The sequence below is a fragment of the Columba livia genome, chromosome 2 (assembly GCF_036013475.1).
Source record: "Columba livia isolate bColLiv1 breed racing homer chromosome 2, bColLiv1.pat.W.v2, whole genome shotgun sequence".
Taxonomy (NCBI): Eukaryota; Metazoa; Chordata; class Aves; order Columbiformes; family Columbidae; genus Columba; species Columba livia.
This window is the reverse complement of record NC_088603.1, coordinates 110,905,714-110,928,911: the sequence shown is the minus strand read 5'-3', so window position 1 is coordinate 110,928,911 and position 23,198 is coordinate 110,905,714. Positions and strand designations below refer to the sequence as shown.

At 42.0% G+C, this 23,198-nt stretch overlaps 1 protein-coding gene and 1 long non-coding RNA gene across 10 annotated transcripts in view; one reads left to right on the top strand and one right to left on the bottom strand.

Annotated features, from left to right (window-relative positions):
• DLGAP1 (DLG associated protein 1) overlaps positions 1-23,198 on the bottom strand; it is a 410,661-nt gene that overhangs the window by 48,420 nt on the left and 339,043 nt on the right. The window lies entirely within an intron of this gene.
• LOC110357030 (uncharacterized) lies at positions 51-22,019 on the top strand. Of its 3 annotated transcripts, none has more exons than XR_010470471.1 (6): positions 51-3,611; positions 6,440-6,637; positions 10,960-11,160; positions 11,312-11,406; positions 16,650-16,771; positions 19,779-22,019. It is a non-coding gene; the product is annotated as an uncharacterized LOC110357030 (long non-coding RNA). The 3 variants fall into 3 exon arrangements; XR_002410448.2 differs by having other exon boundaries at positions 52-3,611; positions 6,443-6,637; XR_002410449.2 differs by lacking the exon at positions 11,312-11,406 and having other exon boundaries at positions 53-3,611; positions 6,443-6,637.

The following is a 23,198-nucleotide window of genomic DNA, read 5'->3' as shown; positions in this document are numbered from 1 at the left end:
TCCCTTTTCTCCATTTTTTACAAGCTCTGAGATGAAACTCTGGAGACAGAGAGATACAATTCTAGCTGCAGAGTTTATCTATCTCAGACACAGTGCTTGTAAATGTGCAGAAGGGCTCCGCTTTGCTGTTTGTGTAGTTCTGCACAAAGGAGATCAGCAGTTTGTGGACAGCTCTTCCAAAGACCAGTGAGAACAAACATTCCTTTCTTTCCTCTCTGATTTCCTCCGAGTTAACAACAGATATTGACCTTATGGAATCACTGTAGCACATTGTAAATTATGTATGAAATTCAGTTTTCCTCTCTGCTGTGGACAAGTTTTAACTGTGCCATTTGCAGTACGCATTGTCAGAGGGCTTGCAGAATTCTCAGAGACACAGCCAAAGCAACCCAACTCACAAAAAAAACCCCATTCATTTTCAGTTAAAACCCCCACCTTTTACATTTCTTAAAATACTCCCACCTTGTCCTAGCTGCTGTCCCACCTCCTAACACAGTTTAAGACCTTTTAAAAGCAAGTTTTATATTCTCCCAAGGGTTCAACATGTGCTTACAGGTGAAGTGTAATGTTAAGTAGAATAGGGTAGAACGGAATAGAACAGAATAGAATTAGAATTAGAATTAGAATTAGAATTAGAATAGCATAGCGTAGAATAGAATAGAATAGAATAGAATAGAATAGAATAGAATAGAATAGAATAGAATAGAATAGAATAATATCTAAGTTGGAAGGGACCTACAACTATCATTCAGTCCAACTGCCTGACCAATTCAGGACTGGCCAAAAGTTAAAGCGTGGTCTTAAGCGCATTGTCCAAATGCCTCTTAAACACTGACAGGGATGGGGCATTGACCACCTCCGGAGGAAGCCTGTTCAAAAAAAAATGAAACCAAAGGAGATTCAAAAGTATGGGCAAGAAATCTGGAGTCAAGACATCAATAATTCTAGCCTACCTCTTCTTTTTTTCCGGCTGGCAAGACTCATTTCTGTAAAGATTTCACAGATTGCATCAAATGAGTGATCTCAGGTAACAGGTCCCATACAGAGAAAACCTTTCACATGTAACCTGGCTTGTGCTTGTTCCCTGCTCGGCACATTTCTTGTGCCCTCCAACTGGATCATCAGAGACCTTCTGTGAGGTTTATCTGTGTGACCAGTCTCGGGACCTAAGGTGGAATTTGTGCTTTCTTAATATGGCTGTAGAAATTTTGCAGCCCACTAGCAAATCAGTGGGCAAACATAATTTTTAAATTCTAATCAGAACATTTCTCCATAGTTGCATTTGGAACATGAGCACATTTTCATGGCATTATTCAATTTTCCTTCCTTTTGTAACATTCTGTTTTAAAGCTTCTAATCGGTGTTTTCCCCTCATCCTATTTTTATTCTCATCCTAGAAACAAAATGTCAACATAACAATGAAAAATAAATAGAAACACTTATCAGCACTTATTAAAACTATATAAAAGCCATATAAGAGGACTGAATTACTGAAGTTATAAGGAAATTTCAGTTAAGTGTTTTTTTCTCTCTCCTCTTATGCAAGCCCCATTAACAATGTATGCATGGTCCTGGATGTGTATTAGGATAGGAGACCAGCAGAAGCTCCCCAACAACATGGGGACTGCATCCAGTCTCACTGCTGTTTTTCTGAGACTAAGAGATTTTTTTGGAGGGCACAAACTACAGTCACACTTGAGCTGGTAACATAAGCAGAGGCAGAAAGTGTGAGCAAGCTGCCTTTAGATGCTGACTGCGTGAGCAAATCCGAAAGACAGTCCAGTACAGCAAGTAGTTTTGTATCAACAGTTCATTCTGCTGATGCAAGGGTTGTCCTGTAAGCTGCACCCAAAAGCAAGCAGAGCTGGCTTGGAAGGTTTGCTTCTGAAAATGAATCATAAAATGGGTTATTTAAAATGCACCAAATCTTCGTTTCCTTATGGGCATATATAATTTTCAGTTGTGGAAACTGTAGAAGCCTTCTTTTCTTTTGCTCTCAAGCAATTGAAAGTCAAACTGTTCAGCTATTTCCATGCAATGAATTAGTTGTTCCCTCACTTATGTTGCTATGTCCTGTTACACATTACACACCCAAGGATTATATATTTTATACACGTAACTGCTTTTGATCCTGTGGTGGAAATAAGTTTTATAAGCCAGCCAAACTTCTCTTAACCATGTATACATCTGCTGTCTCCCTGAAGTTAATTCCCTTCACATCTCCTGTAGCTGCACAAGAGGTACTGTTCCCCGTGCCCTTGCGAGGTTGCAGCCTGCTCTCACCCCACATGACTAAATCAAAGCATTCCAAAAAACCAAAGGGACAGTCAAGACTCTGGAATTTCAAAGCAAACATTTTTCTGTATGTCTGGTGCTTCAACTCCTGCCAAGTCGTTTCTCCTGGTAATCATGTGTTTTGTTTAGCACAACAGTCCAGCTCCTGACTTCCATTTCGCTGTCAGAGCAGAGACTTTGATTCTGGTCTGACATACACCTGGGTAAATCCACCAAGGACAACAGAACTACACAGGTATAAACTGAAAATAAATAGATCCATATCTGGCTTTGTGTGCATGGATATTGTGTAGTAAGAATACGCCATAATTTTGTAGTAAAACTCTTCAGCCAGTTCAAGAGCGCATGTCTGTAGGGACCAGCAGCCACAGCAAGCCACAGGTGTTCTGCTGGGGATGGGAGGTCACCGTAGCAGGACAACACCCCTATCTGCACTGAGGACAACTCAAATGCAGAGTTTTCAATCCAACAGGCAGCCTGCCCAAAGGTTGCTAGAGCTCTAGGAGAACAACAGTCCCATATAACATCACTTGGATCAACGCTGGATTTCCAAACAGCAGAAAGTGTTGCCCTGCATGTAGGGCAATCTAACACGGGACAGGGCTGCACTGTGAGGCAGAGCTGCTACCTTGTGCTGCTCCACTGACTCACAGCCCTGCTGGCAGGAGCAAAAGGTCAGACCTGAAGCTGCAAGGGTTAAACACTAAGGTTTGCCCAGCCATGCCTAAGGGTGAGCTGGGCTGGGCAGAGGTTGTTAGCAGTAAAGAAGAGTAAATGGACTGACAGTAGTCAGTAGCAGGTGCTTGTGAATCACTTGCACACTCTCCTGGGCCACCCCTGGGATGGCACAGCCTGTGACGGGCATGGGATGGAGAAGCATCATCATGCAGTTCTCCTTTCAGGTGTGATAATATGGTCTCCTTCTGTGGACAACTGCCAGTACCTAGAGAGAACTAGCAAGAACTGGCAGCTCTTGATCAGCCTGCTCTGGGTGGATTCCCAAGGCAATGGCTCTCTGGCACCTCCCTTGCGTTCCCAGGAGAAGGAGCCATCTACCACTCCCCTGGCTCAACCCAGATTAACAACAGTCTTATTATCAGCTGCCACTGCCCCAAACAGAGCCTTTCAGTTAAGAGTCCCTTTTTGTTAACGGATGTAAAGCTAACAAGCCTCCATAAGAAACAATGCAACTTTTTTGTCTAAATTTGGAGTCTCTGCATGACAGGAGAGAAAAGTAGAAGAAAAGAAGAAAGGAAAGGAAGGAAAGCAGGCAGGTCCAGGCCTGACACTGGGATCCACTCACCCCAAAACCTAAGGTCAGGTATAATTCTCCCAGCTTTACTCATATGAGAAACTGAAGTTTGCTCTCTCACACACTGCTCCCTCACACTCTTTATTTCTCTTTTCCTAATGCTCTCAGAGGCCTCTGTCTTTACTCAGTCATCCTTGCTCTAAGTTTCTTTAAACTGCAATTGGATAATCTCCCAGGCTTTGGGGGAGCCCCTTGTCTGAGGGATTCCTGGGGACATCACCCCTATCTGCAGAAATGGAGGGTAGCTAAGTTGACAAAGGACTGACTAAAAATACAGTTCTTTCTTTGTAGTAGTTTTACCGGCAACTATTTTAAGGAGCCCTGTTATACAACATGTATGTTTGGACACTCATGCTCCTGTATTTTATTTTCTGTCAAATAAGACCCTGAATTTCTGAATATTGTGATCCCTGTTTGTGCCTCATAGGGAATTTGGGCTTCAGCCAAGTGCACTTGCACTTGCTACTCTCAACCTTACAGATCCTAAATGTGTAGGTACCATTTGAACTAATTTCCCCAAACCTGTTTCATTTTTTCACTCTCTCTGTGCATATGACTCTTAGTCACTTCTGCACCCTGCAGTAAATGTAAACAGAGGATTTGTCCCTTTAGGTTCATGGTGTCTTCTCTTTCTGCCCTGAGCCATGTCCCACATTTTACTTGCTTTAAAGAATAACCCTCAAAATACTCTTCAGGAACTTGGTTAATCTGTTATTACTTATGCTTCTAAAATTTCAAGGAAGACCTTGAATGACATTTAGCCAACAGGCAGTGTGTAGCTACGGACATAATTATTTCTGAGGTGAAGACCTTGAGCTGACTGTGTATTTGGTTTACATTTGTTTTTTAAGAGAATTCCCTAATGAAGCACATTCCCCATCCCACAAGGCATAATAGTCTGTAAAAATGGTGAAGTCTTCTCATTAATAATTAATTTTTTGTTGCTACCACAGTGGTGAGCATTAGGCAATTACCTTTTGTCTTTGGAGCTATTTGTTCAGATAGACTTACAAATAAATCCCCGCTTTCATGGGCCTGATACATTAAAAATAAAAAAGAAAAATATTAATAGCAAGCTATGTGCTGTGCCAGAAGATGCCAAGGACTTAAGCAAATATGGCGGGTTCTGCCCCTATCACCAGATGCATTTTGTCTACATTTTGTTCATGATCTTTAATACATATATCAATAAGCAATGAGCAGAAAGCAATATCTGCTACTTTTTACTCATTTCAAAATTATTAAGAGAATATTTTGGAGGAAGTACAGAAACTCTGAGTCAATGCAAGGAGTGGTTAAGGCCACTGCTGTCAAATACATGAAGCTCCTGTGCTTGACAAGTGTGGTTTGTGTCCCAGCCTGGGTGTACGCTGTACCTGTAACAACAGCCTTTCCAACAACCACCTGCACAGCTCAGCGTTGCCACCCCACGCATGAGGGACCCAGACGGAAGGGGCAAGAGCTCAGGCACAGGTATTTTTGGGTTGTTCTTCCTACTGCCATCAAAGGCGAGACAATGGACGGGACTCGGTGACTGCTGCTGGCCAGGTGTCCTCAAAAAATGGGGCTATCTGCCTGCTGATGCTGCCTCTTCCTTCAGTGGCAGCATCCCCAGCAAGTCTTGCTCCCCAGGATTACAGGCAAGCTGGGGCTCACCAGCTTCCATACAGATACTTGGAGCACATTCAGCTCAGACTCTCACCCTTTCTCAAGGCCCTCCCTCCACCTCCATGTCAAAATCCAACCATGAGAACTTGCAGTTGGAAGGTGTGCATTTTTTTTTTGGTGCAAGTTTTCAGACATCAGTAACAAGTTCTGAGTGCCGCCGCTTTTTCTTTCCTTTTTGCTTGCTCTTAAAAACACATTTTTGTGGTAAGGAAGAATGAGGATGGCTCTGTATTTTGAAATGCAGAAGGCTGTGATTGTGCCAGTGGAACTAAATTAAGAAGCAGCCTGGGCTAAAGTGTTTATAACCAATAACCAATGTAGATACCCCTTTTTCTATTTACAAAGCTTGCAAAAAGTTTTTTGACATTTTTTGCTATGCAACATGATTCTATAACACCTCTTATGGAGCTAGGTCATGTTTTAGCACTTGTTTAGAAACAGCTCACTTCAACTATAGCTTGGTATATTTGGTGTTTATGTTGTGTGGCTGAGCAATTTTCATCACACCTGACTGTTCCTGTTCTCTGTTTGTTAATGGAAACTTTTGTAAAGGGCAGAGAGACCAGCAACTTCAAAATGCCTGCAAAAACAATCTGAGTAGCTGAGAAATGAAAAGTGCTCTTTGAACTTTCTGTGAGAAATACCTGGAAAGAGCAAAGAATACCATTCAAAGAGACTTTATGTTACTTTTCAGACAAGAATTATGTAGGGGAGTGGGGCTAAAAGTCCCTATCACCCAGTCAGATTTAAAAAAATGGAGTGCTGTGGTAGTTATTCGCAACCCAAACATTATCCAAGGTGGAATTCAGTGGCAAAGTTAAATATGAAATAAATCCAAGAAGATTACAGAAGGGCACCGTAACCCTGTCCCTGCAGTGACCCATGTAACAGCCCTGTGCTGGTGCTTGTGATGACATGTCAGCAATCCCACGTTAAATGTACTTTAAAGGCACATTAGCATCTCCTTTGTGCTTCCAGAGGTTTCCTTCACTCCTTTATGAACAAATTCTACTGTCTTTTGCCTTCTTCCCTTTACCCCCGTGTTATCTGCAAACAGTGTTACGCTGTTCTCTCCTGACCTTCCTCCTCAGCTGATTCCTGCAGTGAGGAAAGTATTTTGAGATACCAGCTATTTTTTTTAAACTTCTTTTTTTCTGTTTCCAGCAGAAATTCCTTCACAGCAGGTTGTTCAAAATATCTGCCGTGTGCAAACACTTTTGCAGCCACATTTGCTTTGACGCTGGCAAACAGCTAACACTGTCTTCGTGAGATACGGAGGTAAAAGAGGCAGACGTAGCCCTAGAGCAGCCGTGGGCAGGAGCAGAGATGAGTGAGGGAGCAAGGAACAGGTCTGTGTACCAGGTAAATACTATCTGGGGCAAGGGGAATAAAACTTTCTTGATGAACTGGGGGACACATAGGTTTCCAATCAAAATGATTCTATGATTCTGTATGAGGGGATATTTATTATCACATTTTACACCTGTGACGTTACAGGTTAGACAGCATTTAATATAGGTTATTGTCACTCGATTTCAATTAGCTGTTTCAGAAGGTTAGCTCTGAATTGTAAGTTTGAGAGAGCTTAAAACACTATAGCTGCTCCACAGATGTTGTGGGTAAGCAAGGGGAGATCATCTTGATGAAAAAACCACAAACTTCTTATTCTGAGGCCACAATTACGACCTCCAAGTTTGAAGGCTGGCAATGGCGAGAACATTTTTTCCATGAGAAAAAGCAGACAAAGCCTGTTATTCCCTGGATAACTTCTTTCTCACTTCAGCCCCTCCTCTCTCCGTATCTCCATCTCCGCTTTGCCAGGTGCTCTGTTGATTCACCCCTTTTTGGTATCTCTGGGACCCCAGTGCCACCAGCTCCCAGGGGTCTGGCTGAGCCAGCATCACCCACTCGCTCTCACATTTTGGGGCTGCCAGGGTAGGAGCTGCGGGGCTTTTCAGTGGGGCTGCAAAACCCAGCTGCACTTTCCTACCCCCAGCACTGATTTTCATAAAACCCAGCAGAATGTAAGTACTCCTGAGAGCTTTTCCTCATTTAAATTGGGTTGGAATGGATCAACGGGTTAAAAAATTATTCAAGGGAGCAGGGGTTATTGGACTTTGCTTGCCTGCAAGCAATGGGATAATGCAGGTTTAGGAAACCAGGCTAAAATCAGCTTTTTATTCAGAAGTCGCTGGTGCATAATTTTGCTGTGAGATGACAATGATGGGAATCTTGAAACATCTGTAGCACTCTGTCATTAATGCTGCTTGTCACAGAAATGCCAGACATGGAAAATTCTGGAAGTACTGTCTCTTAATGAACTGTCATCCCTGGACTCCTGCGCTGTCTTCGCTTCTGCTTTGGCAGAAACTCCTTCTTTATTCAACCTGTAAGCTTTGTGATAGCAGTCAGGACACACACCTTTTAATTAATGAGAGAACGAGGATGTGTTCCTCTTCACAGAATCACAAAATGGCTGGGGTTGGAAGGGACATCTGGAGACCACGTAGTCCAACCCACCTGCTAAAGCAGGATCACCTGGAGCAGATCACACAGGGTTGTGTCCAGATGAGTTTTGAATGTCTCCAGAGAAGGAGACTCCACAACCTCTCTGGGCAGCCTGTTCCAGTGCTCTGGCACCCCCAAAGTAAAGAAGTTTTTTCTCATATTCAGATGGGACCTCCTATGCGCTATTTTGCACTATTCTTAGTGGAAAACTCAGTGTTAGGAGCTACTGTGAGGAATTGCATCTATCACCTGAGGCTTACATTTTAACAAACGACATCAAATGACACAATTTGCTTCTGCTTGGATCTTGCAGCAAAACTTGGCTGCTTATACATGTTGGATGTAGGAGCTTTATTAAAATCCATCAGTTTGTACTATGTGCAAATAAAAAAAAAGGTATGTTCCACTTGCATGTATAGCAAGTTTCTCTGTGCATATATTGTAATTTACACAAAACCCTTTCAACACTTGTTTTTTCTTTTTCTTGCTGAAAAACAGTACGAAGTTATTCCTTGTGCGTCTTACACTATTCCCTTTCAGCACGTGCTGACACATATGATGAGACAATGGTCATGGCCTTGTAGAAAGTAATAATTGAAATTACCCAAGTTTCCAAGAAGTCCCATTTCTAGTAAGTATTGACAAATCTTTACATTTTATCAGAAGGTATTTTGTTAAAATACCTTTCTGAAAGCTCCTGTCCTCAAATTAGGTTAGTATTCCTGTAATGAAGCAGTTGCCTCTGAACGGTTTGAAAATCAGCATATAAATAAGTAGAAAGACATGCCTTTTTTGCATCTCATTATTTTTAGGTACTCACTGTATTTCAGGATCTGGAGTTGCTGCTGCATACAAATTGCAGTAGACAGTTTTGTATATTTTATATCAGGGAAAACCCCATAACGGATGAATATATTTTAAAATGTAACATTCTAGAAGTCATGTATGGTGATCCCAGATTTTCTGGGAGCCTCTTATGGGCATGGAGAATCGAACTCACACAATTCCCTCTTTCCTCTCTTCTTTTATCCTTAATGTTAATATTTTAAAATCTGAACTTTTCAAGCCAGACATCTGCTCTAAACCAGCAAAATCAACCAGACCAATTTACAGGAAAAAAAAAAGTCTTGTATTTCATTTTACTAATTCAAAAGATGAAAGATATAAGATTTATGATCTTGCATTCTGGTAGTACTTGGAATTGTTATGTTAGGTATCATAGAAATAAAATACATAAAAGCAAGGTTAAATAAGAAATAAACAGTCTTATACACCCAAACAATTCACAAAATATTTTTTCAGAGAAGGGAAGATTTCAAGCCCCCAGATGATCAGCCAGGGGCCTGTCCCACTCTGGTATTAAAACCTGTTACTTTTTTTAGGTCTGGAAAACATAAACAGAGACTAATATTACTTCTGGGAGACTCTGCCTCACATACTTTGTGTGGGAGTTTTCTGAAAGTTTGCCCCAGTAAATGATTTACCAGGACAGCAAAAAGATCATGAAAATGCTGAGCTGGTCTCTTAAGGCAAATTACTTTCTTCACCCACACTTTGAAATCCTTTAAAAACTTCTTGTAATGATTAATTTTCTAGAATTCTAAAATCTGGTCAAGATCAGGGCCTGTAACTACTGCATATCTCTCCTGGGATAAAGACATGGCGTGGTCTTGGATTGACTCTCATCTGGTCCATCCACACCTTTGCTTTGGGGATCCATTTGTTTTTCTTGTTACCTGCATTTTCCTACAGAGCCACCAGGGTTTTGATATTTTTTAATGCCTTGCATTTTTCCACTAAACAAAACACAGGAGAGTGTTTTGCCCTCCATTTTTTATATTCGTTTTGTCAAAATAATTTGTTTTAGGCGTAGTAAAGACAAAACCAGACTTGCAGGGAGGAAGGAAGAGGCAAATGGGAAGATGCCAATAAAGGCAGAGAATAGAGATAAGGGAGATAGAAAGAAATGACTGCACATACCCCTGCCTTTCCTCGATACTGGTGCCTGCTGGGACCCTTGGAGAGTTTTGCAATACACATAACAAAGAAATGGTGGCAGGAGACACATAGAGAAGAGCAATTAAGAACAGCAATAAGAAAAAGAATTAGAGGCATAATTGTGCCTCGTTAGAGGTACTTTATGATAATAAACAATGATATGTATTTCTGGTGATAATGATCCTGCAGTTCACTCTCTCCACTTATTCTAACTCCCCCTACAGTGCCACTGCTGTCTAATATAGGATATTTATGCGAAAAATGAGTTAGAAAATTAGATTCCATTACAACAGCATCAGGTATAACAGGCAAAGCTGTGGAAAATAACCTCTGTCTTCCTTTACTGCTTCTGCACCTGTCATTTCCAGTGGTTTCCACCACCCACCCATAGACATTAAACATTTTACAAGCATCACTAAGTCTCATATTCTCTTAATTTTGCTGAAGGAGAAACTGAGGCATAGAATAACGTGCCTGCAGATATGGACCTACCAAACAGCTGGGTTGGGCACCAGTCCAGTCCACAGGTGCATGCTTTAACTGTTTCTAGTGCTTCTGTATAGAATATTATTAATTACTGGCAATTTGTAGTAGGCAAACCCATATGAAGGCCTTATTAGCAGTGTGCGAACACAGCGAGAAGAGCTTCTGCTCCCCAGAGGAGCTCCCAAAAGGCTCGCAGCTTTAATAGCCTATAGAAGCTCATATTGGGAACAAAGATCTTTTAAAACATTGCTCCCATAGTAATTTTAATTATGGCAGATCATTAGTCAGCAAACCCATGCTTGGGGACTGCTTATTGAGTGAGGAAAACCTCGCACCCACAGCAGCAGCTGCGATTGCGAGCTGGAGTGCCTCACAGTGCTAACAAAAGCAATTACAGAAATATTTTCCAGACCCTTAGCAGACCCAGGAAGGACAGTTTATTCACCTACTACTATGGGTCTGATCAACTCACAAAACCAGGGAGGAGAAAAGGTGCTGGCGATGCAGACACTGCTTGTGGGGCAGCCAAGGGTCAGGTGTCCTCCCCCTTTTTGGCAGTAATTTGGTACCTAAGGGCTGTGTGTGCCTTTGAAGCGCCGTGCAGTTATTTTTAAAGGCTCTCATCAACCGGCCCATTGTGTAACTTAAGCAGAAACAGCACTGTAATAGCAAACATAATATTCTTCTTGCAGACTCTGCAGTTCCCTGGCACGTCTGCTTGACTTTCCTTTCACAGCAGACAAGACTCGTGGCAGGAGCCAGTTAACTGGGATGGCAACAAGCAGCAGTGACAAGCAGCAGCTCTGGAGAACAGCAGCCATGTATTTAAAAAGGAAAAACCACCACCAAGAAGCCCACAAAAAAGCCACACTATTTTTTTTTTCTTCTGGGAGGTGAGTGGGAAGACTTTCAAAGCGTGGCTGTTACGCTGCTTTGGCACAAAAAGTACTTTTCCAAATTGAAATCTTCCATCGGTCTGGCTTGGAAAATGGCATGTGGTTTATGACCATGGCTTGTTCTTTTCGGTTTTGCCTCATCTTCCAGGTTAAGGTCAACAGTTGGGAGCATTTCTGGGAGGAGGGAGGAGCATGTAGCAGCATGCACAGCACAGTTCCACTGTCTGGCCCTGGGATCTGCAGGTAGTAAACACCAGTGTTCTCCTTAAAAGGACCTTGCTTGGCAGGATACCGAGGGAATAAAAATGAGACTCTTGCCGCGGTGGGGAGAGAAAAGAAGTTGTTATTTGCTGGCATGGGGGAATGGAATGAAGGATGCTGAAAGGGTACTGGGCAGCTGCTTTTCCGGCTGCTCTGGGAGCCAAGGGAAGAGCCTTTGATCTGCTGAGCAGGCCTGGGCTCGCCGCCAGGACCTATATCCTTTCTCCAGCAGTGACAGTAGGCTTCCTCGCTGGGTCCTCTCAGATTACCGAGTCAAAAAACAAGTGACGTAACTCATATAGGGACCCCAGCAAAATGTTTCTATTATCACCGGCCCTGCGCAAAACATATGCTACAGATACCTCGATCTGAAAGTATCTTCTCGACCAAGGCAGGGAAAAGGAAAAAAAATTTAAACAGAAACCCTGAGGTCCTCTGGATTACTTATTGCAATTCCTCATAAAAACTGCTCTAGCATGCTGGTGAATTAAACAGACCCACTGACTACACAGCTGAATTACCATGTCTGCGTAGCACCTTGGCCAAGCAAGCCCCCCACCCCAAATTTTAATGTGCTCTTGCCTGTTGTGACTGGGAGATTAAAATAGCAATATGGCTTCCAGACCTACACCTCAAATGATGTAATCAAGATAGTACCTACTAAAGAATGAGCTGTTTCAAAATAATTGCCAACAATTTTTAGTATAGAGTGATGTAAAAAACAGCCTTCTTGATTTGTGGTGTTGCCCAAGAAAGGGGAATATGAAGGCAGCTGTGCTCCTCAGCTCTCAGACCAGAACAACCAGAGTACACCGAATTTCCTCCAGCACCAGCATGCCTTTAGTACTTACCAGCATAACATGCTACCACCATCACTGCAGGTAAATTCTGCTTGGATGTGACCCAGGCTTACATCTTACCCCAGAACTAGCCAGGATTTCAAAGTCTCTTCACTTGAAGCACAGAAACCTGCTACATTATATTTCTAATGAAGCTGAATCATACATTTTTGCATGACATAACCAAAAATGCATTTTACCTTATTTGCAGCACAGCAGCTTTTGAACCATTCCCTCCCCTTCCTTTCGATGCTCACCATCACTACTGAGAATGCAATCTTGCAAGATGCTAGGAGTATGGGCTCAGGAGTTTGGATGGGCCCATCAAGTTAGATCAACCAAGCACTTACATTCTTTCAATAATGCTTTCATCTTGCAATCAGCTACTTGCTGCTCTGTATTAAGGTTCCTTGCATGGGAGTGGCAGCATCTCCTCAGGCAGGGTCCCCTGCAAGATGCACTGGCTGGTTCTCTTTCCCAGGTCACAGCTAAACACTGTGGGATGCAATAACCATTGCACCAAGTGCTCTGTTTTCACCATGTTCAGCTTGCTGAACTCAGCTCGAGCCTTGGTATTTGGGTCAGGTTCTGTCTTCAGCCATTGTCATACTGACTTCAACTTGCTCTTGATGAAAGCCCAAGTCCCTGGTGCCACTTGAGGCACCAGTTTCAATTTGTGATTCTGCCTGATGCTTTTCACATGGAGAAAACAAGCAAAGATTTTGTGCTCTTTCCCCTCCGCCACCAGCTGCTACATTTTACTGAACCTATCAGACATTGCTACACATGAGAAGACATCTTAAACACAAACTCATTTGTTGAAGTTGGTGTACTGAGAAAAGAACAAACCACAGAATATGAGCAATGAGTTTAGAAATCATTGGTTAAATTTTGCCTTCTAGCACACACAATCAACTTTTGTAGAGTTTTTTTTGAACCTTTGCACCTGAAACCTGTTTTTATTTCACTTGAGACATTGTCTCAATTGTGTGCAATTACTTGAAAACAAGGCAACACACATTGGTGGAACTCTTAGCTGGAGTAAACCTGTGCTGGCAATTAGGATTTCTATCAGTTTTAAGAAGCCGTTTTGCTCACTGCAACACTGCAAGAGCAGCCAAACCTCCACCTTGTTACAGCCATCACAGACAGCGGCCAAGAAAGGCTGCTCAAGACAAGAACAAGGCAAAGGGTTTTTTCTCTGTCCCAGCTGCTCTCCCAGCTCCAGTGACTTGCAGTTCAGCAATTTCCCTAGTTTGATGTAGTATCCTACGCAACTATAGCCCTTAGTGGATTTTATTTATTTGTATGGTTGCTTGCTGAACCCATACAGTAACAACAAAAGATCTAAATAGCTTGGCACATTTCATAAAAACAATGAGTTTTCTTCCCTACCTGCGTGCAATTCAATTTCAACTTTTTTTAGCACACTCATATAAATACACCATGTGTGCAACTGCCTCATTGCCTTTTTCTACCTGTAATTGTTCACCTTACTGCTGATGACATTGACTGATGCAAAGACAGAGGTAGAAACAAAAAGGGGACATCTGCAGATACAGAAACACTTCAAAATAAAACATCTGTCAAGTGGAAAAGTACAGCACTGATCAGGAAAAAAACTATTATTTTCATCTTCCAACTGTGTACGTTGCACAAGATGGAAAGTTTGTTAAAACGCACAGCTTTGAAAAAGTAGTTGACACTTTAAGAAAACTGAACAATGAGATTTTCTGCTGCTTAAATGCTTGAAGCTTCCTTTTTTATTTGTCATCAGGAATAAACAAATAAGCTGTAGAAATGTCAGTCAGGTTTAGAGGAACTTAACACTAGTATAACTAGAGGTAACTATGTGGAGCAACTGGAAGCGTACAGCAGAAAAGCCCTCTCCACCCTCTGTCCACAGCTGTATAGAGGGTTAAGCTATGACAAGTCAGCTGAAGGACTTGTCAGAATTATTATATGACAACATATTAATAAGCTGGAATTTGGACCAGTGAGATGAAACAAAAACCATTTTGCTGTGACAGATTTTGCCTGCTATTGGCTTTTTGAAGCTGAAGGCCCATGATGACTTATTTTTTCCTATGGCTGGGAAGCAGGTGCCCATGGCCTCCAACAGCCCCACTCACTCACCATCTTCATCCAGCATCAGCAAGAACTATTAGGACCTTCCTTCTGGAATTCAACACCAAAAAGACCAAATTTAGAGATCAGGAGGGAGAACTAATGCCAGTAATTCTTCTGCTAGTGACTCTTCTTCCCATTGTCTTCCCATGCCTATGACTTTGGCAAATTGCTCAGTCACTTAAAGGGCATCACATACTTAGAGAGCCTCCTAAATTGGTACCAGCCACATCTTACTTAGCTTAGCAGGCTCCTGGGACGTAGAGCTGGAACTCAGCCCGCTGGAAAACTAGTTCAGGCTATATGCTTTTGCAATCTGGTGGTAATAAAAACCAGCAGTACATCTCCTAAGCTGCCTCTTCAGACTGCTGACAGTTCTATGTGTCTAGTATGCAACTGGCATCAGACAAAGGGAGGCAAGCCTATAGAGTCAGAAATAAAAAACACTCGCTAAACCAGAAGTATCACAGCTCTCATAGTTTCCACTTATTTTTGCACATCTTTAATAACTGCCAATCCGAAATGGGATCAGCTGACTGGCTGTAAGATATAACAAATATGTTCATGTTTATATATGTCTCTAGTTTCCTTCCCCACATGTAGACATTTGAAAGCCTTGTGTTTTGCAGCTCTCACCCAAACATCTGCAATCATTTACAGAATAAAACAGTCTGCCATCTCAGCCTAGGTTTTTCAGTGCACACTACGACTGATGTCATTTTGGTATTCTGGATTTTCAAAAGAAACAAATAGGTTTCCAGGCAAACCACATCACAGAACATGCCATGGTTATCAGTTCAAAGAGCCTCACTGGCTCAGCAGCTAGCACTGTGTTTCATCACGTCTTCCTGAGGTCAGGCAGGGAAATGCTAGCCCAAGAATACACATCTGTGTGTATACAAATAGCTTCAGTCTTGGGTTGTTTTCTCCCTGGCTGCCCCCTGAGATAATCCTCTGCAGAGCAGAAGAACTGTCAAGTACAGGCTTGGCCAAGGACAGACTTTAATATGAATCACGCTATGCTTTGGAGCGTGGGTGTTTTGTATGTCATTTTAGGGATGAAGGAAAACAGACTGTCTGAAACTGAGATTGTTACTGCACTATCCCATCACTTTTCTATGAAAAGATCTCTCAAACTTATTTACAAAAGTGTACTCTGCTTACATTTTGTCTTTCCTCGAGTCCACACCAGAGTCAGGGTGAGAAATAAAATCCTTAACAATCCCAGATTGTGGAAGTAAGACTGGATTCAGGATAGACTGCTTAGGACGATCGCTTCTCCAATTTGGCCAAAGAGACTGGATGTATTTTCAGTTCCCCAAGAGGACCCAGCACGGATCCAGGCTCCAGTGAGTGGCAGGTTAGACTGGACACAGCAGAGGCAAAGCAGAAGTTCCTCTGGAGCTGTTCCCAGCTAACCTGAACATGTTTTCAGCTAGCAGCCTCAGGCAAATTCTGGGCTGATGCCTATGCAACTTTCTGAAGCAAATTCTGCTGCATAAATGAAATGAAGGTGTTGTAGGAAGGGGGATAAGTATATGCTAACAGCTCAGCATTGACAGGTATTGATTAAACACTTTGCTGACTAATCCTGACAGGCTACCACAGATAAAATAACATCAGAGTCTAAAACCATCACGTAAACTTTCTAAACAAACATCCTTTATTAAAAGTAGAGGAATAAACTGGTCGAGGGACTCAAAGGAGTATTGAATATTTATTAATATAAAAACCTTTTTGAAAAAGGCATTACACTAACTTGGTAAATGGGTGTGAACCTAGCTGAGCTGGGGAAAATATGGTGTAGGACACACTGTATTTTAGGTGGATGAAGTATATTTCTGGAAGGGCTACAGTTTCAGAAGACCACAAACATCCAATTTAGTGTCCCAATACCTTGATGTAAAAACATAAGCTAGAAATTAAGGAAATGTGAAAGTTCACTGTAGAGAAAGACATGTGATTCAAGAGTTTTACCCGTGGAAATAATTTGCTGTGTTGTCACTGGGACTTCTGTCCAGCCCTTCTCTTCCCTCTTTGCAGTCTGACATACGCAGGCACACACTGCTGTGACTAAGATTCATTTGTTGTATGTTCTAAGTCCTCATGAAAGGGCTCCAAAGGGTGGGTGTTGTTCAAAGTAGGCATTCAAAAGCACCGGCTTCTAAAAAAGTATTATTAAAGAACAACTATATGAGCTTTGCAAGCCATTTTTTCCCAAGAGCAAGCTGACCTTTTTTCTTTGTTCTTATTCCTGAGGTGTGGGATTCTCTTCACAGACACAGATCCTGAAAGATCCTAGTGAGAAATGATGCTTCATATTACAAATGCCTGCTTTGCTGTCTGTACATGCTATCTGGCAAAGCCTTCTGAGCTTTAAGGTAACATAACAGTGATTACTTTTGAATGTAAGTCATGCTTGGCATTGCAAATTTTAACTGTTAGTAGTGCCCTGGTTTTACACAAATGCTCCAACAGTTTAGAGGACGTGTCATTTCCACAGGCATTCTTATCTGATGAGTAAATTTAACATTCATAAGCACGTGACCTTGCTATTCCTTTTTGAGTTGAGATGCTAGTCAGTTTTGGATTAGATGGTTGCTACTGCTGGGAAAGGACTGTGGTGATAGTGTAATCATTAATCTTTGAATCTTTGTTAACAAAGGATAAAGGGAGTCTGACTTCCTTCAACTCTGGAAGAATCAAAGAAGCAAAGGTTTCTGTCTTGCAAATCTAAGCGGCCATCAGCACATACTTTAACCAAAAATAGTCACTCCATATTCCCACCCACTCTCAGCATCATGCCCTGAGGTTTTCTGTTCTATATCTAGCATTTTTGATGTATGCATATGAGTTTCTGTTGTTTCTGTCATGCACTGACAGGTATAGCTCAGCGAATCAATGCCCCAGCTCCTGTGTTTGCCATTTCACTTGCGTCTTAAGAGATATTCACCATGTTTTTCTGTTTTGGGTGATGACAACTTATTGCTTCAGGTCTATAAAACAGCTTGTTTTGGGTATCTTACTCAATGGATGACAGTTGCTAGACCCAGAAGCTCCTGTGCCGATTCTCCCCATTCCTCAGCAAGGCAGTGTTCTACAGACTAACCAGCAGAATTCATCATAAAAGTTACTTTACAAAAAGATTATTTCCCTTTACCACAGTGCTACAATACTGGTGCAGAAGAAACACCTGCACTACTCAGGAATTGTGGGCAAGTCACATAGAAATGTTTTAGCCTCATGCAGAAATGTTGCATGGAAATGTTTAAAAGTCCATAATGACAACAGCCCCAGTGAACAGGCTGTTCACAAAGGATCATTTCAGCTCCTTTTGGAGCATGTATTAAGGACAAGGTTTGATGGCAGCCACCTTTAGCGGTAGTAGTGATGCAGATACTTTAGCCGCGTCCTGCCACTTCTGCCTCGCTACATCCCCACCTGGACAAAAACACATCAATTGGATGGTGCTGGCAACAAAGTCAGGTACATGATGCACATCACTGCTTTTACACTCGTTTCTCCCTGCCTTTTTTTTTTTTTTTTTGTAGCCAGATTCACAGCACAGCTCCAGAAAATAGCCACATTAGCAGAGCTGGAGGGAGCAATAAACTGTAAAGTAGGGACAGAGATACTGTATGACAGTATCACTTCTGAAGACAGCACGCTGTCACTACAGCCTAACTTCAAGTGCAAGAAGGAGCCCCTGTCTTTACACTGACCATAAGTGCAGGCCAGGGAGATTGATTTTCCTTGGCTGAAGTTGGTGTTTACATATATACTTTACTTCTCTCAGTGTTGAACGAAGATTCAAATCTGTATGCTGATTTATACCTTCAAAAGCAGGAGCAATGTATTACTTTGCAACCAACTAGGAATCAGACCTGAAGTCACAGAGATAATGATACTTAAACAAACTTACAAAACTAAACCTGCTTAAACATCTGGTCTGCAGAGGCGTTTCTGTGAATTCTACCAGGCACCTATCCACATAATTAAATACCTAAATAGATTTTTTCCTCTTCTACATTTATGTTGGTGTAATTAAGATGAGAGTTTGGTTCTATTTCTTTCAGGGTTCTTTTTTACCTATCGGAAGAAAAAGATTTACTGTCTGGATAATTTGTGTATGGTTCTGATTTAATCAATCAACAATTAAACACCCACCTCTAGTAATGCCAAGATATTTTAAAAGGAAGATCTCTACAGTGCAAGTCATCCACCTGAATGTATGAAGCATCTTCTATACTCGCCATTATAAAAATATCAAGATCCTTTTTTTATGATGGTGAGCTCTGTAAGGCTGACACACCTAGAAAGAGAATAGGCTCATCTCCATTAGATCTTACACACCTGCAACAAAACTGTTAAAAAAAAAAAAAAAAGATCATTGCAGAATCCTTCACCTTGGCAGCATTGTGAAAGCCATGGGTATACAATTCAATATTGGGCTCGGCCTGGATTTACTTTGATATTCGTCTAATGAAAGGGTGATCTTTAAAGAATACCCTTTTGAGAACAGAACTTTGAAGTCTTCTGCTGAAAAGACAGCTGCATTGTGTTATGAGTAAATCTTGTCTTCATATTCCACAGGTGAGCCTCAGTGTAGTGGCTCTGGAAAGTTAAGCACCATGTAAATAATAGAAACTAAAAGCAGTCAGTACAGAAGCATTAATTATATGCGGTGAAAAAACAGAGAGTGAGTTTCAGATTTAGCCCTTTGTCTTGGAAGTTCAGCAGCGAACTGGAGAAGCTTCCCACCTGCCCCAGCTTTGTGTGAACTGTAATGGAGTTGGGTCAGCTTGTTCATTGAAATGTTTTTCTAAAAGATACTGCCATAGATTTACCCTGGGGCTGTCCGCGTGTTTTCTTTCAGTCACTGAAAACTGAGCAGTTGCAAGAGCCTCTGTATGGGGAGTGGATCTGTTGGATTCACTTTTCCTGGTACAGGCCAGCTGAGACTTCATGGGCAGAAGGACAGACTTTTAGCAGGAAGAAAATATGAGTATTAGCTGCTGAAAGGGCAGAGCTGAATTACAGGGCACTGACAATCGCCTGGAGGCTCAAAGAGCTGTATTTGTTGGCACTGTGCCTTTTGGGTCAAGAATATGTGGTGTATGTAAGTAAGGATCCTTTTTACTTATGGGGCAAAGTTACAGAAGCAGAACAGTCATGTTTCTTGTGTATTTTGAGATCTAACTGTGAAATCTAGACCTGTGATATATTATTGCAGGGAACAGTTCTGCAACTTTTTATCATCTGGGTTTCTCTGGGTAGAAATAGATAGGATCCTGGACAGAAATATAAAGGATCCTCTGAAAGTTGCCAAAAGCTTTAATTTTCAGTGAGTAGATAACCCACTTACTTCTTTCTTATCTGTGTTACCAGATTTGCTCCAATGGAAAAGCAGGACACCTGGGGACATGGTTGCATCCTGGTCCCTTTTCAGCATGCAGCATACCTGGGCATCAGGACTCTGGAGGTTGAAGGACTTAACCAGCTCAGACACAGATGCAGGACACTTGTGGATGGACCAGGAGAAAAGTCTCATGTAATAAAAAAGTGAAAATGGCTATTTCTTATTTTCTGCTCATCTGGCTCTGGACACTGAACTATAAACTCCTAACAGCGCAAACAGATCTTCAAAAGTTATTGGACTGTATGTGAGTGCTATGTAGCCCCTCCTTGGTACAAAGAATCAGTACATTGGAGTCAGCACTGAAAAACGATGAAGAACGCACATTCTTTCAACCATCACTAGAATGAATGGTTTCAACATTTACATTTTTGTAGAGTCATGTCATCTGAACTTTTTTCTTTGTTTAGAAAACTCAGTCACGCTATTTACATGCAGCGTATCCCGAAGCTTTCCTTTCCTAGATCTCCAGTAGAACAATAACTCCCTCTGGTGTTTGCCTGCTATTGTTACTGCCTCCACCACAGCCCTGGGAAACCCTGCCAGATGATGAACGTACAATAAACCCTCTTCTCTTGGTCGATGGTATTTTACGCTTTGGGCAGGAGGGACAGTGTGTGTCCATCAGGCTCAGAGACCTCCTGTCTGCAGGTGGACATCAGCACCTCATGGCAAGTACAGCCCTGAGCTCCACCACTGCTGAGTGGCTCACGATGCCGAAGACTCGTTAACATGCTCCCTCCATTTATTTAATTTACACAAATGGTAGGCTTATTGCAATGTGTCTGGTTTCTTTATTTGATAATACTGGAACTTACCACCCCAGTCCCGAGAGGGTCAAGATACATGCAGGGATATGTCAAGTGGCTGGATGATAGTTCAGGGTTAATGAATTGCTGTGCTCTGCTCTTGGGACAAACCATGTGGAACTGTCATGCAGCTGCAAATTCATACACAGGAATGCTGTCACAGCTTCAAGGCTAAAATCTGACCTACAAGTGAGTTTCAAGCTATACCTGCAGGCAGAGGAAGCAAAATGGGATGCAAGAGAATTAAGCTCTTCTTCACCTTATCTCTCTATTGCCATAGTAGTGCTGATTGTCAATTGTTTTAATGAAAGATTTACAAGAAAATATACACTTTTTTTTTATTGTTAAAAATGTATCACATGATAATTTATAAGTAAACACCCATTATTATTTTCATTTTCCATATTTTTGCTGTAATCAGTTGAGGAAAACAAACCTGCAAGACAAGATGAAGGAAACTAAATATTCGAGATATGCCTTTTGCCAAAGAGAAGAGGCTATTTTGCTGTGAATTTGAATAGACATTCCTTCCAAAGAATCATGTGATCATTCAGCTGGATGCTCTCTCCAACCAGCCCACAGACTTTTTATATTTGACCTAAATGTCTGGAGTGGTTTTTTTTTTTGTTTGTTTTGTTTTGTTTTGTTTTGTTTTTCCCTCTACAGCATATCACAGACCAGGAGTCTGTAAGCTGATTATCGTTGCTGTTAATTCACTTCTGAATGCAAACATCTTTGTGTATTTCAAACACTGGTGTACAGAGCTGAAAAAGGAAAAGTTAAAAGACCTCGAAAACTCATACTAAATCCTGGCTTTCTGGCTCCCTCATCCTTGTTACAAGTAGCCCTGTGGCAGAAGGCTCCCTGGCCAATGCCTTATGTTATGCAGTGTGTAACCATACCACACCTTTAATGTAAAACAACTCCCTTTAATGTGCTGTAATCTCTTATCCCCTTTGTCTCTCAGATAATCCTCTTGCACGTGGTAATCCTCAAAATCACATATGCTCTTGAAAGCTTTTCTTTTGGAAATTATTCATATCCATTTTCCAGACACTGGCAACCAAATATTACAGAAAACTTGATTATTCTGTCTTTGACAGTCTGATTTTTTCATATTTCAGATTCACCGCTTGGCTGGAACTGGGTCAACAAAATGAGTAAACAGTTTCTAGTTGTCCAGCAGAATGGTAGCATGCCTACTTTTTCTTTGGTCAAGGCAGAGGGACGACATTTTGGGGAGAGTTAACAGGAAACAAGTGAACAATATTTTCTATTTGGGTTGTAGAACAGAGAATTAGGAAAGAAAGATCTGCTTGTCTAGAATGATTTAAAAATATCTCCTCCTGGGCTACTAAAACAAGCTGGTAAAATTAAAGTTCCCGCCTCAGTAGTAATAATCAAGCCCCTAGCACTGGCACCTGGACATTTACAAGCATGCTACTGGCTACTCGAAGTTTCATTATTGCAAGATTAAATGATTTTAGATATTGCCACCTTAAATCAGAGGTAGAGATTGAGACTAGAAGGGATTAATCTGTTCATCATGTTTATTTAAATGATCTAATCATGACAATAGGTAATGACTATAATGTGAGTCTCATTAGGTCAAATGTAAGATCCAAAATTACTTAAACAGCATTAATTGCAGGACACGATTATTATTACCCTAAGAGTTCAAAAAACTTTTTTATTTGCTGACAAATGGGCACATTGCCATAAAGAATCTGTAGGAAGCTCGCTTTCTCCCCAAAACACCAAGCACAGAAGTTTCTCCATGTTTGCTTTTTACAGAGGTCAGGGTCTGCTACCAGCAGCACAGATCCTGGTTGTACTGCTGAGGTCTAGGGGCATTTTATTCCTTTTACCCTTGTTGCGAGATGCTCCCCACCATCCCTGGGCATGGGCATCACCTGTCCGCAAGCCCTCTGCTTTGGTCTGTCCTCCACAACCACGTTGTCCTCCCCTCTCCTGGGCCACCAGGCAGAGGGGGGATCAGCTGTGGGTTCTGTACCAGCTGCCCTGGGGATGATGGATAAACTCGCCTGAGTTAAAACAGCGCAGAGCTCTGGCACCCCCAGTTAAGGTCTCACAGTGTTCATCATGGGATGAAGTTCATGGGATGAAGTTCAATAAGGCCAAGTGCCGGGTGCTGCACTTGGGTCACAACAACCCCCTGCAGCGCTACAGGCTGGGCGCAGAGTGGCTGGAGAGCAGTCAGACAGAAAGGGACCTGGGGGTACTAATTGACAGGAAGCTCAACATGAGCCAACAGTGTGCCCAGGTGGCCAAGAAAGCCAACGGTATCCTGTCCTGTATCAAAAACAGCGTGGTCAGCAGGACAAGGGAAGTGATCCTTCCCCTGTACTCTGCATTGGTGAGGCCACACCTGGAGTATTGTGTTCAGTTCTGGGCCCCTCAGTTCAGGAAAGACATTGAAGTGCTGGAGCGGGTCCAGAGAAGAGCAACACGACTGGTGAAGGGACTTGAACATAAGACCTATGGGGAGAGGCTGAGGGAGCTGGGGTTGTTTAGTCTAGAGAAGAGGAGGCTTAGAGGTGACCTCATCACTCTCTATAACTA